The 17,409-nt window shown below is 42.1% G+C and overlaps 1 protein-coding gene across 19 annotated transcripts in view; it reads left to right on the plus strand.

Moving 5' to 3' along the window:
- The window catches only part of DAB1 (DAB adaptor protein 1), a 677,908-nt gene that overhangs the window by 429,109 nt on the left and 231,390 nt on the right, over positions 1-17,409 (plus strand). For 18 of the 19 annotated variants that reach the window (XM_073357549.2, XM_073357567.2, XM_073357578.2 and 15 more), the window contains one exon: positions 14,094-14,239. The exons of the other annotated variant lie outside the window; for it this stretch is intronic. The gene's annotated coding sequence lies outside the window, so the exon portion shown is untranslated. The remainder of the gene's footprint in view (positions 1-14,093; positions 14,240-17,409) is intronic. 19 annotated transcript variants of the gene reach the window in all.

Raw genomic sequence — 17,409 nt, forward strand, 5'->3', positions numbered from 1 at the left:
TATTGCTTGAACTCTGCGTTATATTTATACCACTCCTTTAGTCCTCATAAGCACTGACCTGTATCCAAGGGGGGGAGGGGGGAATCAGCACTGCATTTATAAGGATGCAAATATTTTTACTCAATTATGGTTTGTATCTTCAATTTTATTCTCTTTTTACTTCCTTGTGTAAACCTTAAACACAAACAGTTTAAAAATACTGTATTTTGCTAAAGGCTTTGGTGATGTTTGCTTCCCCTTAATCTTTGTTCAGTGCAAAGTTAACTTTGGTGGGCTGCTAATGTTCCGATAGCTTGCACCTCAGGGCATCGCTCCATTAGGGAATTCAGGAAGTGGGATTTCGAGAGTTATGAATGTGATTAAGCCAAGCTTAAAGGTAATTATGAAAACGGTGAACTATTTTTAAACTTTAATGCGATCCAGCTGATCTTCATAAAAGTATACTGCTATTTAGTTAAGCAACAGTCAATGCAGCAAATATTTTATTAATATTTCAATTTTACAGTTCACTCCTTTATGTAATAAAATATGCAGTTACATGATTTCCTTTCTTACTGCCTTTTATGCCAGATTTTCTTCACTCTTAGATATAAAGTATATCAACAAATTAATATTTCTTTATTGCAAGATGAGATTGACTTGATAGATATAAATTCATCTTGTGTCCTAACTACCGTACCATGAAATTAGCAATCTTTCCTTAATCTGTATTTCTCCCTCTTCATCATGGTAAAGGTGGTGTGGACTGAGGAATTCCTTCCTGTGATAATGTTGCTCCTTGTATATTAGTTGGTTCTAAGCTAGTCAGTGACTGTTACACAGTCCCGTTGGCAATTTCACACCAGGTTCCTAGTCTTCTGTACCTTATTAGAAAGCTTGAATGTTAATATTTTTAAATTAAATCTTAGTAGCAAACAAATCAACGGGCAATGCTTCCCCACACAGTGTGGAGTCAGCCTGCAGGAATATAAATACTGTGCTGAATTTAAGAGGGATCATTTTATGCTCACTAACAACATTGGTATTTGTGCCTGATAGGATAAGGTAATCAAATGTCACAAGGATGATTGCAGAAGGGTAGGAAATACTCTCTTCTCTGCCATTTCCATGTATCATTTCACAAGTGGTCAGATCCATGATTTTTGCCTTTTGATGAAGGTTCCGTGTTGAGTAGTGCTGGAGGGACCATTTGAGATGGACCATTTGACTGATCTAGTCTGATACATCAGGTGGTCCTTAGATTCCCAGTCATAGAGAGATTGGGTGAGATTCGCAGTTGATGTAATTTGGTGCAGCTCCTTTGAAATCAATAGAACTCTGCTGATTTACATCAGCTAAGGATCAGGCCCATTGTTGCTATGTTACATTTATAGCAGATGGTGATCGGTTTGGGTACATGTTGCTTTTCAGAGAAAAGTGAGAATTGCCATTGAGCAAATCCCACTGTGCCAAGCTTGAGTTGCTGGATTTACTGCAAGATGATCAAGACACAACATGTGGAACAACCCTAATAACTGCTCCACAACCACTAAAACAGTCTTAGGACTCTTATGGGTGGATGGAAATAGCTGGTGGCTCTTTGCAGTTGGGATCCACTGGCCCAGCCCCTGTGTCTGTGGAACTTTGGCCCTGCTCCAGCAAAGAACGTTGGGTTGGAAGTAGTCCTATTGACTTCAGTGGGAACTACTCACAAGCGTAAAGTTATGCCTGTGCCTAAGTAATTTGCTATCTCAGAGTCTTACATCCAGTAAGGATCTTAGGCATTGTAATGCATAACCCCTAGGCACCCCGCCACCTAGTGGAATTCTCAGCCCTGAGTTAGGTGCCTAAGAAAGGGATTTTGAGAAGCCAGCAAGTTGAGCAGGGAGCTGCCTAAATGAAATGCTGAGGAAAGGTATTTAGGCACCTAACTCCCATTAATCTGGGCCCCTAGGTGCCTAATTGATGAGCCAGAGAAAAGCGCCGTCCTCCGCTTGGGGATCTCCGCTATGAACCCTTTCCTGGAGGCAGGAGCATACGTCAGGTCAGCTGCTGAGGTAACCCCTACCCTAGCATCTGAAATCCAGACCTTTTTTGTAGAAAAACTTCACCCCTTTACAGCCAATAGCCTGCTGTTTAGGGCACTCACCTAAGACACGGGAGATTTGAATTCATGTTCCTGCTTAGCACAGAACTTGGACTTGGGTCTCCTACATCTCAAGTAAGTGCCCTAACACTAGGCTTTAGAGTCAATCTCTGTTTTTCTCTGGCTCAGTTATAGAATCATAGAAATGGAGGGCTGGAAGGACCTTGAGAGGTAATCTAGCCCAGCCTCAATGCTGAGGCAGGACTAAGCCTACCTAGATATCTATGACAGGTGGTTGTCCAACCTGTTGTTACCACAACCTCCCTTGGAAGCCTTTTCCAAGGGTTACTTGTCCTTTTAATTAGAAGTTTTTTTCCTGATATCTAACCTAAATCTCCCTTGTTGCAGATTAAGCCAATTGCTTCTTGTCTTTTGTTCAGTGGGCATGGAGAATGATTGATCACTGTCCTCTCTATAACAGTCCTTAATATATTTGAAGACTCTTACCACGTTCCCCCTCAGCCTTTTCTTAAGACTATGCCCCATTTTTTTAACCTTTCCTCATTGGTCAGCTTTTCTAAATCTTGTATCATTTTTGTTGCTCTCCTCTGGACTCTCTCCAGCTTATTTACATCTTGCCTAAAGTATGGCGCTCAAACCTGGATACAGTCCTTCAGTTGATGCCTCACCAGTGCTGAGCAGAGTGAGGCAATTACCTCTTGTATCTTACGTCTGACATTCCTGTTAATACCCCCAGAATATTTGCCTTTTTTGTAACTGCATTGCACTGTTGACTCATATTTAATTTGTAGCCACTATAACCCCCGATCCTTTTCAGCAGTATTACCACCTAGCCATTTATTCCTCATTCTGCAGTTATGCATTTGATTTTTAATTCCTAAACATAGATTTTTGCATCTGGGCTTTATTGAATTTCATCTTGTTCATTTCAGACCAGTTCTTGATTTTGTCAAGGTCATTTTAAATTCTAATCTTGTCCTCCAAAATGCTGGCAATGCCTCCCAGTTTACTGCCACCTGCAAGTGTTATAAGCATACTGTCTACTCCATTATCCAAGCCGTCAATGAAAATATTGAATAGTACCAAACCCAGGACAGACCCCTGCGGGACCCCACTAGATTTATCCCTCCAGGTTGACTGCAAATTATTGATAACTACTCTTTGAATATTTAATTATTTATACAAAGTTGAACTGCTTCACAGGAGAGGTTAAGGATATGTCTACACTTGGAGCTGGACGTGTGATTCACAGCTCATGTAGACGTACTCACAGTAGCTCTCCGTGAGCTAGTGTGCTAAAAGTAGTAGTGTAGCCAGGGTAGGATAGGCAGCGGCAGCATGGGCTAGCTGTGTGGTGTACATGGGGTTGAGGTGGGACAGTACTCAGTACAGCTAGCCTGTGTCACTGCTTGCTGCTGCTCTGTCAGTGCAACTATTCTTAGCGCAGGTATATCTATGTGATGTGGGAATCACACCCCTAGCTCATAGTGGATACATAGCCTGAGAGAGATCTACCCTAGACTACCCTGTAACCTGGTGGTTTGGGTCCTCACCTGGAATGGGAGAGAATTCCGTTCAATTCCTTACTCTAAATCAAGCAGAGCAGGGATTTGAAACTGGTCTCCCACATCTCAGGTGGGTTATTGGCTATTTTGGGGACACGTATATATTCTTTATACAGTTCATATTATTTTGCTCTCTTTTACTGGATTGTACTAGATTCTCTCCTACTGCTCCACAGTGATTTTTAAAATCTGATATTTCTATGCTGGATGATGCACAATGTGTTTTGTTACTCCCCAGAAACAGACCTGGCAATCTTTTCCTATGAAATTTTGGTGTTTCCCAAGGTAACTTGGAAAACTGGTTTAAGCAGGAGAAATGAGCCTCAGGGAACCAGTAAAAATTGTGCTGCCCTCTATGAAATTAGTTTTGGGTCACATTTGACATCACTGTCTGAGACTGAATAAGTCCCATTTCATTATTACAGAGTACAGTCTGGGAACTGTAGTTTCTAGGTTTTATCTGCGTCATTGTAGTCTCATGCCGTGGTGTTTGTGCTGTTTTGAGGTGGCTAAGATATAGCAAAGCAGAACTTTGAGAGGTAGTTTAGAGACTACCATGTATTTCAGAACTTTGTCTGAAATCCTCATCGGTGATGAATTGCCTCATTAAAAGATGCCTAGATAAAAGGTGTTATGCAAATGGAATATTTGGTGCTGCAAGATTCTGCAAGGACCTGGATCCTACCTCCTATGTTAAGTCGTCATCTACATAAAAGTAAGGACTGGCTTTACTGTATCAGATAACGCAGTGGGAATGCAGCTGTTTTGGAGTGTGGTTTCCTGCAATAATGTCTTGGCGTGACAGCACAATCTCAATCCCAAATTCCTTGCTATCCAAACCAGGGTGGTGCTCCCCTGATATCTACAGGTTCCCTCTTCCTCCCCCACCATTCAGAAAATGCATTTTGTACTGTAAAATGCAAAGGGTTGACTTGTTGAGTCACCATAAAAACAGCCATACTGGATCAGACCAATGGTACATCTTGCCCACTATCCTGTCTCTGACGAGTGGCCAGTGCCAGATGCTTCAGAGAGAATGAACAGAACAGGACAACTTTGAGTGAACCATCCCTATCATCCAGTCCCAGCTTTTGGCAATCAGAGGTGTAGGGATACCCAGAGCCATTAAGGGACCTAGGCTCCAAGAACGTATCTAATTATTTTTTGAACCCAGTTATACTTTTGCCCTTCACAACGTTCCATGACAACTAGTTCCACATGTTGACTATGTGTTGTGTGAAGAAGTACTTCCTTATGTTTTTCTTAAACCTACTGCCTATTAATTGTATTAAGTGGCCCCCAGTTCTTGTGTTTTGTGAAGGGGTAAATTACACTTCGTTATTCACTTTCTGAACACCATTCCTACTTTCATTGACCTGTATCATATTCCCCCTTTGTCATCTCTTTTCTAAGATGAATAGTTCCAGTTTTTTTAATTTCTCTTTATATGGAAGCTGCTCCATACTCCTAATAATTTTTGTTGCCCCTCTCTGCACTTTATTCAAAGGGCTTTGCAGAAAACCTCACATCATCCCCTTCAGCTCCAATCACTAATGCTCCGTCCATTAGGACCAAGAAGGAATGTCAGTCTATTTTGCACTTTCCTAGAAAACGGGGATTTTGGACCAGCTCTAGTTTTGATGCTAGTAAACCGTTCTGTCAGGGCTGAAACGTTCACCCTCTAGTTGCAGAGATCAGTGTTACTGCACAAAGTAGACCTGTGTACTTCAGACTTGAAGGAGGCAAAATCATTTCCATTAGATTGTCTCATAAAGAATTTAAGGCTTGCTGCCTGAGATAACACTGTTTATACACAAGGCTGCCTTCGTATCTTTTATCTTTGGGTCTCTCCTGGGGTCATAATGATTCCAACGTCACTCCCCATAAGAAGATAGCTGTTGTGGATAAAGCAGTACATATGGGGGGAGGGATAGCTCAGTGGTTTGAGCATTGGCCTGCTAAACCGAGGGTTGTGAGTTCAATCCTTGAGGGGGCCATTTAGGGATTTGGGGCAGAAATTGGGGATTGGCCCTGCTTTGAGCAGGGGGTTGGACTAGATGACCTCCTGAGGTCCCTTCCAATCCTGATATTCTATGATTCTATGAATGGATGCATTGTGCGTTGAGATGTACTGTTGGCTTGTAAATATGAAAGAACAGAGAAAGTCTTCTCCACCCACTCTAAGAGGATGACATTAGTATCTGGGGAGCACATTTTCAGTGGTTTACAGTTAATAATAGCATTCTTAGATGCTGCTGTGAGCAAAAGACTGTGCTGTGAGCACACAATGGGCAATGTAGAAAAGGCTGTGTAGAAAAATATCTTAGACTCTTCAGCACAGTTTTTAACATGTAGTGTGAACAAATAGTGCTAATTAATTTTAAAAAGTTTATAAGGATTATATGGGAGTAATATTCTTACCTTCTCTTTCCGTTCCTTGCGTACTTTTTATTTATTTTCCTTTCTTTCTCTGTGCTTATGATCTTGTTTATCTTTATCTCATGTTTTATAGAATATAAGTAATATTAGAAGATAAAATATTAATATTATGTGTATGTCCCTTCTCATCATAATAAAAATACAACAAGGAAGAAGTCACAGGCAGCTGGAATTCCTTAGAACTTAGACTGACACCAGTTCAAAAATATTTCCTTTTCCTTTTTTATATTTTATATACATACATACATATATACATAATTTTCTTAGACTAAGTAAAGTGTTGAAATTGCTGGCATCATCTATTGGTGAAAGTGCAGAACTACAAATTATTTTTAACACTGTACACCCACATTTCTCAAAGTGTGGAACTTGCCTCCTTGAAGGACTTTTCATGGGTCAGACATCTTAATTGTTCTGCAGCATCTCAGTAAGTCTTCAGTGTTTGTGATTGCAGGGAAAGACTTCAAAATGTGCCTCAGGTACAAATGGCGTGGCAATGTCTGCCTGAATCTATAGAGACCCTGAAACAGTAGCTCCAATGTGTGAATTGTCCCATTCATTTTCATGGGCATTAACTCAACTGCCAGTAATAATCCTTTAAATGTAAATATTATTAACCATTTCATTGTTCCCAAAGCATGTAAGAAAAGAGAGAAAGCATCATATTACGAAGGTCTATATCAGTATTTGCCAAAGTATGGGGTGTGTCCCTCCAGCATGTGAACAATTACTGGAGCAGGGTTTTATGGAAAACATCTGCATTAAGATGGTTAGCCTTTCAACAACACACAGTGAGGTTAAAAGGGGAGTGTGAATGGTTTCAATTTCTTGCAGGGAAGTTTGCTAAGTGTGGTTGTATGCTATACTGAAGAAATTATTTTTACTTTTCTACTAAAAACTTGTTAAACGTAGGTCTTGTCTACCCTGGCACTTTACAGCGCTGCAACTTCCTTGCTCAGTTGTGTCCAAAAGCACCCCCCCCGAGCGCTGCAAGTTTCAGCCGCTGTCACGTGCCAGTGTGGAGAGTGTACTAGCGCTAGAAGCCGCACTCCTCGTGCATTTGGTTTTTTTAGAGTGCTGGGAGAGCTGTCTCCCAGAGGTGTGCTGTGACTGCACAAGCTGCGGTAGTGGCTTTAACGTTGCCAGCGAAGATGTGCCCATAATTACACAGGAATGACCATACCGGGTGAGACTTACTGGTCCTTCTAGCCCAGTATCTTGTCTTTCACCAGTGGCTGGTGCCAGGTGCTTCAATGGACAGGAACAGATGACAAGTTGTCATCCAGTCCCAGCTTCTGGCAGTCAGAGGTTTAGGGACACCCACAGCATGGGGTTGCATCCCAGACCATCCTGGCTAATAGCCATGGCTGGACCTATCCTCTATGAACTTATCTAATTCTTTTTTCAACCCAGTTATACTTCTGACCTTCACTATAACCCGTGGCAACGCTTTGCACAGGGTGACTCTGTTGTGGGAAGGAGTACCTCCTTACGTTGGTTTTAAAGCTGCTGCCTATTAATTTCATTGGGTGACCCCTGGTTCTTTTGTTATGTGAAGGGGTAAACAACACTTCCTCATTCACTTTCTCTGCACCATTCATGATTTTCTAGACCTTTATCATACCCCCCCCCCCAGTCATCTCTTTTCTTAGCTGAACAGTTCCCAGTCTTTTTAATCTCTCCTCATAAGGAAGCTGTTCCAGACCCCTTATCACTTTTTTTGCCCTTCTCTGCACATTTTCCTATTCGAATATATCTTTTTTTTGAGATGGGGTGACCAGAACAGCACACAGTTTTCAAAGTGTGGGGATACTATGGATTTATACAGTGGCATTATGGTATTTTCAGTCTTATTGTCTGTCCCTTTCCTATGGTTCCTAACATTCTGTTATCTTTTTTTCACTGTCACTGCACATTGGGCAGACAATTTCAGAGAACTATGCACAATGACACCAAGATCTCTTTTTTGAGTGGAAACAGCTAATTTAGACCACACCATTTTGTCTGTATTGTTGAGGTTATGTTTTCCAATGTGCGTTACTTTGCACTGATCAACATAGAAAATTGTTCTACTGTTGTGGCTTTAAATATTTCAAGGGAAAAATATTTCTCTAGTTTCATGTCCGATATTGTTATTTAAGAATAGTTTGGAGATAAATGTATTCACTGTGGACCAGATGGCGCCATGTGGCTTCATATCCGGAGATGTGAATCTTTGTCTGCCCTTGCAGAAGAGGAAGTCAGCGGACTGATGTATCACTCCTTTCCCCCAGCCCCAGAGAGATCTATGAGTGTGTGAGAGAGTGAAAGGTCCTGGGAAAGGTACAGCCACCACCTTACCCTTATGAAGAATCCACTTGGAAATTAATGCAGCTTGATAACTCATGACTGGAGCATCTTCTGTGCTGGGGTAGTCCATAGGCAACAACTGGCAGGGCAGACCTGTTAGAATGAATCTTATCAGGAGGCATCACAGTTTCCCCCGGCTTCTCCCCCCCTCCCCCCCCCCGCCTTGGAGGGACCCATAGAATTTAGTGGCCAAATCTACCCATTTGGCAGAACTATAGGAAACTCTCTGAGAGAAACCTCAGTGTTTCTTGATCTGCGTCTGGGTTTTTCCATAGAGGAGAGTTACTTGAGCCTATAAAAAGAGTTACCGTAGTGTGCAAATCAATGGATAAAGGTGATGGTTTTTAATGTGAAAGGAGTCACATTAATTTTCAGCGGACAGTAGAACTGCAGATGAGTAATGTGCTTACCTGTGAACACCAAGTCAGATGTCGGGCTCAGTGTATGGTGTACTTCTGACTCTGAGAGTTTTGTGGTTATTGTCAATAATGGCTGCCTGAAAGTGATTTTTTTTTTAAAGAACCTCAATGAAAAGTTTTTGCCCATATACTATTTCTGTGTTCTACTAGAAAGAGCTCATGAGGTCTGCTTGGTGGTTTCAAAACAATATGCAACATTTACAAAGAAATATCCTGGTTTGGGCACCCAGAAAAATGGTTTTCAAAAGAAATAAAATTAATCATTTAAAAGAATGGAGCCTTTTTTTTTAAAAAAAGTATTTCTTACCATTTTTATCTCTCAAGACTTCCAATCAACAGGATGTCACAGCCCATTTCAAAAGTATAACATGGAAGAAAATCTAGAAAAAACAGCCCACGATATAAGAGAGTGAAGAGTAAAATATTCTATCCACCCTAAGTGTGGTGTGCTATTAACATATAGTATTCTGTTCATCAGAACGACTTTCAAACTGGAATTATTGATGATTAAATGTACCACCCATCCACTTTCTGTTGGGTGCAGAATGCAGCTTTTATAACTGTTAACTCACATGCACAACAATTTAACAGTGTGCTAATCAATTGAATGGGCTAAATCTTTTAAACATTAGGGTTGGGATTTTCAAACACACTGGATCTTGTGGCATTTCAGCCCCATATATGATTCCCTGGAGCATTAATATAACCTGTAGACAAACTAATAATGAATTTTGTACAAACAAATCAGAGGTTCTGAAATACAAATACTAGAGCCCATTCACACCCTTCCTGTCCACCACAAACTTTTTTTTAAAGAATTGCTTCTGAGACTGTGCAGTGCGGGCAGGTGAGACAATTCACTGTAATGGAGACTTCAGGCTTCTGCTGCAATATAATTCATTTATATCTGGTGAAAACTTTCCCATGCTTCTCTTCCTTGCATTGTGTTAGGATGTGATTATCTAACACCTGTTCATGCTTAGAGGCTCATTTGCTGGCACTTAACGTTAAAAAGGTTGAAGGGCAGTTTTTAAACTGAGAGATGGGGGAAAGCCGATTGCTGCAGAGGCGCACGTGGGTCGGTCAGAGACTTCTCTTAGAGGAGAGTCTGTTGAAAGAGATTCTCTAGGTTTTAGTCAGGAGGAGGGGATGGAAGAGGATAAAGTATGGGCCAGATCAGACGAGACACATTCACATAAAGAATCTGACACATCAGAAAAGGGCAGACAAATAAACAGTGACAAGTTTTTAAAGTGTGTGTACACAAATGCTAGAAGTCTAAATAATAAGATGGGTGAACTAGAGTGCCTCATGTTAAAGGAGGATATTGATGTAGTAGGCATCACAGAAACCTGGTGGAGTGAGGACAATCAATGGGACACAATCATTCCGGGGTACAAAATATATCGGAAGGACAGAACAGGTCGTGCGGTGCAGGGGGAGTGGCACTATATCTGAAAGGAAATGTAGAATCAAATGAAATAAAAATCTCAAGTGAATCCACATTTTCCATAGAATCTCTATGGATAGTAATTCCATGTTCTAATAAGAATATAACAGTAGGGATCTATTATCGACCACCTGACCAGGACAGCGATAGTGACGATGAAATGCTAAGGGAGATTAGAGAGGCTAAGAAAATAAAAAACTCAGTAATAGTGGGGGATTTCAATTATCCACATATTGACTGGGTACCTGTCACCTCAGGACGAAATGCAAAGACAAAATTTCTCGATACTTTAAATGACGGCTTCTTGGAGTAGCTGGTACAGGAACCCACAAGGGGAGAGGCAACTCTCGATGTAGTCCTGACTGGAGCGTAGGATCTGGTCCAAGAGGTAACTGTAACCGGACCGCTTGGAAATAGTGACCATAATATAATAACATTTAACATTCCTGTGGTGGGAAGAACACCTCAACAGCCCAACACTGTGGCATTTAATTTCAGAAAGGGGAACTATGCAAAAATGAGGAGGTTAGTTAAACAGAAATTAAAAGGTACAGTGACTAGAGTGAAATCCCTGCAAGCTGCATGGACACTTTTCAAAGACACCATAATAGAGGCTCAACTTAAATGTATACCTCAAATTAAAAAAACACAGTAAAAGAAGTAAAAAAGAGCCACCGTGGCTGAACAACCATGAAAAAGAAGCAGTGAGAGATAAAAAGACATCTTTTAAAAAGTGGAAGTCAAATCCTAGTGAGGTAAATAGAAAGGAGCATAAACACTCCCAAATTAAATGTAAAAATGTAATAAGAAAAGCCAAAAAGGAGTTTGAAGAACAGCTAGCCAAAAACTCAAAAGGTAATAACAAAATGTTTTTTAAGGACATCAGAAGCAGGAAGCCTGCTAAACAACCAGTGGGGCCCCGGACGTTCGAGTTGCAAAAGGAGCACTTAAAGATGATAAAGTCTTTGCAGAGAAACTAAATGAATTTGTTGCTTCAGTCTTCACGGCTGAGGATGTTAGGGAGGTTCCCAAACCTGAGCCGTCTTTTGTAGGTGACAAATCTGAGGAATTGTCACAGATTGAAGTGTCATTAGAGGAGGTTTTGGAATTAATTGAGAAACTTAACAGTAACAAGTCACTGGGACCAGATGGCATTCACCCAAGAGTTCTGAAAGAACTCAAATGTGAAATTGAGGAACTATTAACTATGGTTTGTAACCTGTCCTTTAAATCAGCTACTGTACCCAATGACTGGAAGATAGCTAATGTAATACCAATATTTAAGATGGGCTCTAGAGGTGATCCTGGCAATTACAGACCGGTAAGTCTAACTTCAGTACTGGGCAAATTAATTGAAACAATAGGAAAGAATAAAATGGTCAGACACATAGAAGAACATAAATTGTTGCGTAAAAGTCAACATGGTTTCTGAAAAGGGAGATTATGTCTTACTGATCTATTAGAGTTCTTTGAGGGGGTCAACAAACATGTGGACAAGGGCGATCGTGTGGACATAGTGTACTTAGATTTCCAGAAAGCCTTTGACAGAGTCCCTCACCAAAGGCTCGTATGTAAATTAAGTTAAATGGGATAAGAGGGAAGATCCTTTCATGGATTGAGAACTGGTTAAAAGACAGGGAACAAAGGGTAAGAATTAATTTTCAGAATGGAGAGGAGTAACTAGTGGTGTTCCCCGAGGGTCAGTCTTAGGACCAATCAACTTATTCATAAATGATCTGGAGATGGGGTAAACAGTGAGGTGGCAAAGTTTGCAGATGATACTAAACTGCTGAAAATAGTTAAGACCAAAGCAGACTGTGAAAAACTTCAAAAAGATCTCACAAAACTAAGTGATTGGGCAACAAAATGGCAAATGAAATTTAATGTGGATAAATGTAAAGTAAAGCACATTGGAAAAAATAACCCCAACTATACGTACAATATGATGGGGGCTAATTTAGCTATGACGAATCAGGAGAAGGATCTTGGAGTCATTGTGGATAGTTCTCTGAAGACGTCCATGCAGCGTGCAGCGGCGGTCAAAAAAGCAAACGGGATGTTAGGAATCATTAAAAAAGGGATAGAGAATAAGACGGAGAATATCTTATTGCCCTTATATAAATCCATGGTACGCCCACATCTTGAATACTGCGTACAGATGTGGTCCCCTCATCGCAAAAAAGATATACTGGCATTAGAAAAGGTTCAGAAAAGGGCAACTAAAATGATTAAGGGTTTGGAAGGGGTGCCATATCAGGAGAGATTAAAGAGGCTAGGACTTTTCAGCTTGGAAAAGAGGAGACTAAGGGGGGATATGATAGAGGTATATAAAATCATGAGTGGTGTGGAGAAAGTGAATAAGGAAAAGTTATTTACTTGTTCCCATAATATAAGAACTAGGGGCCAACAAATGAAATTAATGGGTAGCAGGTTTAAAACAAAAGGAAGTTCTTCACTCAGCAGACAGTCAACCTGTGGTACTCCTTGCCTGAGGAGGTTGTGAAGACTAGGACTATAACAGGGTTTAAAAGAGAACTGGATAAATTCATGGAGGTTAAATCCATTAATGGCTATTAGCCAGGATAGGTAAGGAATGGTGTCCCTAGCCTCCGTTTGTCAGAAGGTGGAGATGGATGGCAGGAGAGAGGTCACTAAATCATTACCTGTTAGGTTCACTCCCTCTGGGGCACCTGGCATTGGCCATTGTCAGTAGACAGGATACTGGACTGAATGGACCTTTCGTCTGACCCAGTATGGCCATTCTTATGTTCTTATCCAAATTTAAAACTTTGGGTATTAGATGACTCCTGTGATGTCAGTGAGATTGGCTTTTCCTTGCCATTAGATAATCCTAATATATTGTTGATTATGACGAATAAATGAATATTTTACTCACAAAGTTACTCACCCCAGGTGACTGACCGGTTAAATAAAATTTTATGAGGCTGCTTTACCATACCAATTTTATGCTTCAGTACAACATCATCTTTCTTATGCCTGAGAAATGCTTGAAACTTCAGAAGGCCATTGTTGTGCAGCTGCAGATCTTTCTTCCATATAGACAGCTGGGACCTGCGAGGTAGCTTTTCAGCACATTCATTTGACTTGTAAAAAGCTCTCGTTCTCCATGGAGTCCTTCAGGGCTGTAAGCCATCCATTTTCTTATGTGTGACCTGTGTGATTTCATGTGTCTTGTGTGAGAGCAGACTCTTAGGAAAAGTAGCAGGCCGATGGGTGGCTTGCTGTGGACCTTCATGGGTTTTTGCTTATGCATTTGGGTCCCTTCCATCCTTGACTGTGGGATTAAATTTTAATAAACCATAATATTAAAACTGACAGATCTATACAACTAATTAAAATGAGGCAGGTAAGAAAAATGCATCTGTCTCTGAAGCTGATCCCTAGGGAAAAAAAATCTTCCAATCAAACAGCATATGGAGAAGATTCAGAATGAAATCTTCCGTGCGTGGTAGAGCATGGCGCTATCTCAGGATTACCTGACACTTTTTCCTGTGGTCTTTTCTCCACTTGAAGCTTCTCCAGCATCAGGCTCTGAACAGTTGTAATCAGAAAATGCATAATTTAATAGAGGGTTGTCCCTTGCAGAAAAGAAATAGTATAATAATCCTGTAATTAGAGGCTGTATCTTAATACATGCACATAAGGGGTCTGGATTAAGGTTGCACAGGCAAGTTTGAAAAAGTTTTTTATTACTTGTTTTTATGTTAAAGGCCAAATTCTGCTTTCTGATAAGTATACCCTATTCCCACTGATTTCTGTTGCAGACCTGAAAAAAGACCTGCCCCGCACACATGGTTGATGGCCTGCGTGGAGAGTACTGAGATTGGAGTGTGTGGACTCCCTCTGTAGGGACCTGAGCACAGGGTGGATTGTATCTCGGGTGCTACTCCCCACTTCAGCGTGGTTAGAGGTGAGTTCTGTGTGCACTGTATGAAAACAGGTGAAAAAGAGCACCATCTATAGGGGCACAATTCTAAGTCTTTTCAAAATCCTGAACTGATTTGTTAATTCATACTTCCTGGATACAGTTTTCAAAAATGGCCATGTAGCTTAGGAGTCTAAGTCCCGATGACTTTCAGTGGGACTTCGGCCCCTACGGTACATCTGCACTGCAAAACAAACAACAAACAAACAAAAAAAACCACTGCGTCAGCAAATCTCAGAGCCTGAGTCAGCTGACTCGGGCTCGCTGGGCTTATGCTACAAGGCAAAAAAAAAAATAGGAGTAAAGACGTTCAGGCTGAGGCTGGAGCCCAGGCTCGGAAACTCAGTGATGAGGGGAGCATGTCAGAGTTCGGGCTGTAGCCTACATGGGAATATGTGGCTCTTTTGAGCCCTGTGGTGCCAACTTGAGTCAATTGAACTGGGCTCTGAGACCTGCTGCCCCAGGGTTTGTTTTTTATTTCCCCTGCAGTGTAGACATACCCTGTGATTCCCAGTGTCTTAGAATGGCTTGTTTGTGTCATTTTCCTTATAGTTAGGGCCCTGCCAAATTCACGGCTATGAAAAATGCATCGCGGACTGTGAAATCTGGTCTCCCCCTGTGAAATCTGGACTTTTTTGTGCTTTTACCCTACTCTATACAGATTTCATGGAGACCAGCGTTTCTCAAATTTGGGATCCTCACCCAAAAGGAAGTTGCAGGGGGGTCGCAAGGTTATTTTAGGGGGGTTGCGGGGTATTGCTGCCCTTAATTCTGCACTGCTGCCTTCAGAGCTGGGTGGCTGGAGAGTGGCGGCTTTTGGCTGAGAGCCCAGCTCAGCAGGCAGCAGTGCGGAAGTAAGGGTGGCAAGACCAGGCCGTGCCATCCTTACTTCTGCGCGGCTGCTGGCGGTGGCTCTGCCTTCAGAGCTGGGATCCCAGCTGGCAGCCGCCGCTCTCCAGCTGCCCCGCTGTGAAGGCAGCACCGCCGCCAGCAGCAGCACAGAAGTAATGGTAGCAGTACCACAACTCCCCCCTACAATAGCATTGCAATCCCCCCCCCACAACTCCTTTTTGGGTCAGGACCCCTACAATTACAACACTGTGAAACTTCAGATTTAAGTAGCTGAAATCATGAAATCTGCCCTTCTAAAAATCCTATAACTGTGAAATTGACCAAAACGGACCGTGAATTTGGTAGGGCCCTAATTATAGTTTTTGTGAGGGTCTTTCTTTTCTTTTTCTTTTTTCTTTTCCTCTCTTTCCCTTCTCTTCTCACAAAAACACTACTTTCAAGTAATGAGCAATCTGAGGTAATTCAAGGCTGATTTTAGATCAGAGTGGTAAGTTTTACTCTTGATATACATACTGTGACAGGGTCGAGCTAAATGGCTGTAGGAGAGTAATAGAAGACAGATATATTAGCCCCAGGCTAAGTAGGTCCCTTTTCCCTGGGTAAGGTAACAGGGAAGGTTCCAGAACAATCAGGAATCTTCTCGAGACAAGACAGGCTGATTAGAACACCTGCAGCCAATCAAGAAGCTGCTAGAATCAAGTAAGGCAGGCTAATCAGGGCACCTGGGTTTTAAAAAGGAGCTCACTTCAGTTTGTGGTGTGTGTGTGAGGACCTGGGAGCAAGAGGCGCTAGGAGCTGAGAGTGAGAACGTGGACTGTTGGAGGACTGAGGTGTACAAGCATTATCAGACACCAGGAGGAAGGTCCTATGGTGAGGATAAAGAAGGTGTTGGGAGGAGGCCATGGTGAAGTAGCCCAGGGAGTTGTAGCTGTCGCACAGCTGTTCCAAGAGGCACTCTAGACAGCTGCATTCCACAGGGCCCTGGGCTGGAACCTGGAGTAGAGGGCGGGCCCGGGTTCCCCCCAAATCCTCCCAACTCCTGGTCAGACACAGGAGGAGTCGACCTGCACTGTGGGTTCAGAAAAACGGCCAAGCTGAGGGCTGCCGTGAAGCTCCAAGGTGAGCAAATCCGCCAATAAGCGCAAGACCCACCCAAGGTAGAGCAGAAACTTTGTCACAATACATACACACAATTTCACTGAGCTTTCATGGGAGCTAAACATACATGCGTACACATGCACACTGAGAACACAAGGCCTCAGACCTATGCAATTATGCAGCCGCCTATACGGCTGTATAATTTCCCTGTTTTTCAGATACAGCACAACTCCACCATTTTGCTATCATAGTTTCTCCTTTTGCCATTCTGCGTGCTTTTGTGGGGATCGATAGCTCCACAGAGCAGAAAGCCATGGGAGGCTGCATGGTTCAGGGATTCTGTGTTCCTGAGTGGTACGGTCAATGGCTTAAGCAACTGAAGAGTACGCAAGGAGGATAGGGAGATTTCTCATCAGAAGGTACCTGCTTAGGACTCTGTTGAGTGGGCCTTTGCTCCAGGGGGTAGAAGTGGTAGAAAATCCTGTGGGTGACTTAGACTGGAAAAAAGGGTGCAGTGGATCAGGGAGCCAGTGAGGAGCAGAAGGGGCTGAGGGAGGCATTATATCAGCTTTTCAGCAAGGAGCCATTATAATGAAGATGAGGTGGTCTTCTTCATATAAAATGCAAAGAACCTGATCCAGAGATCACTGATATCAATGGATATACTCTCAGTGATTTTGCAGGGCTCTGGAACACGTCTGAAGCACACTGAAGGCAGTGGGGACAGAATTTCACCTGTAAAGTTTTCTCTAGAGTCAGGGCTCAGTGATGTGTAGAGGATTTGAGATGAGATGGGGAGACATGAAGACTAATCCAGCCTGACAGGTGGGAGCTCTTGTTAAAACTGGATTGGTTTCCACACCAAGAACTTTAAGTGAATAAAGGCCATGGGGCTTTGCCAGCCATGCATGTGGCTAGAATGCTTAGGCAGCAACGGGATGAGATAAAGCTGGAATGTCAGACTTAATTTCCTTGCTTTTGTTGTTTGTGTCAAAATCTTAATGTTACTTAAATATCTATCGTGCAGTAATTTAAACATGATTTACCACAGGTTTTCATAGCAAGTGGTGCATTATTAATGAGAACATAATGGGAATAGCTTCTGCTATTTACCAGCCATATCAGGTGTTGTCCTCAATTCTCAGAATTAATGGCATATAAAAGAGACTTCCATCCTTTTCTCTCATGATCCTCCAGACTGTAAG

Source organism: Lepidochelys kempii, chromosome 8 (assembly GCF_965140285.1).
Source record: "Lepidochelys kempii isolate rLepKem1 chromosome 8, rLepKem1.hap1, whole genome shotgun sequence".
Lineage (NCBI taxonomy): Eukaryota > Metazoa > Chordata > Testudines > Cheloniidae > Lepidochelys > Lepidochelys kempii.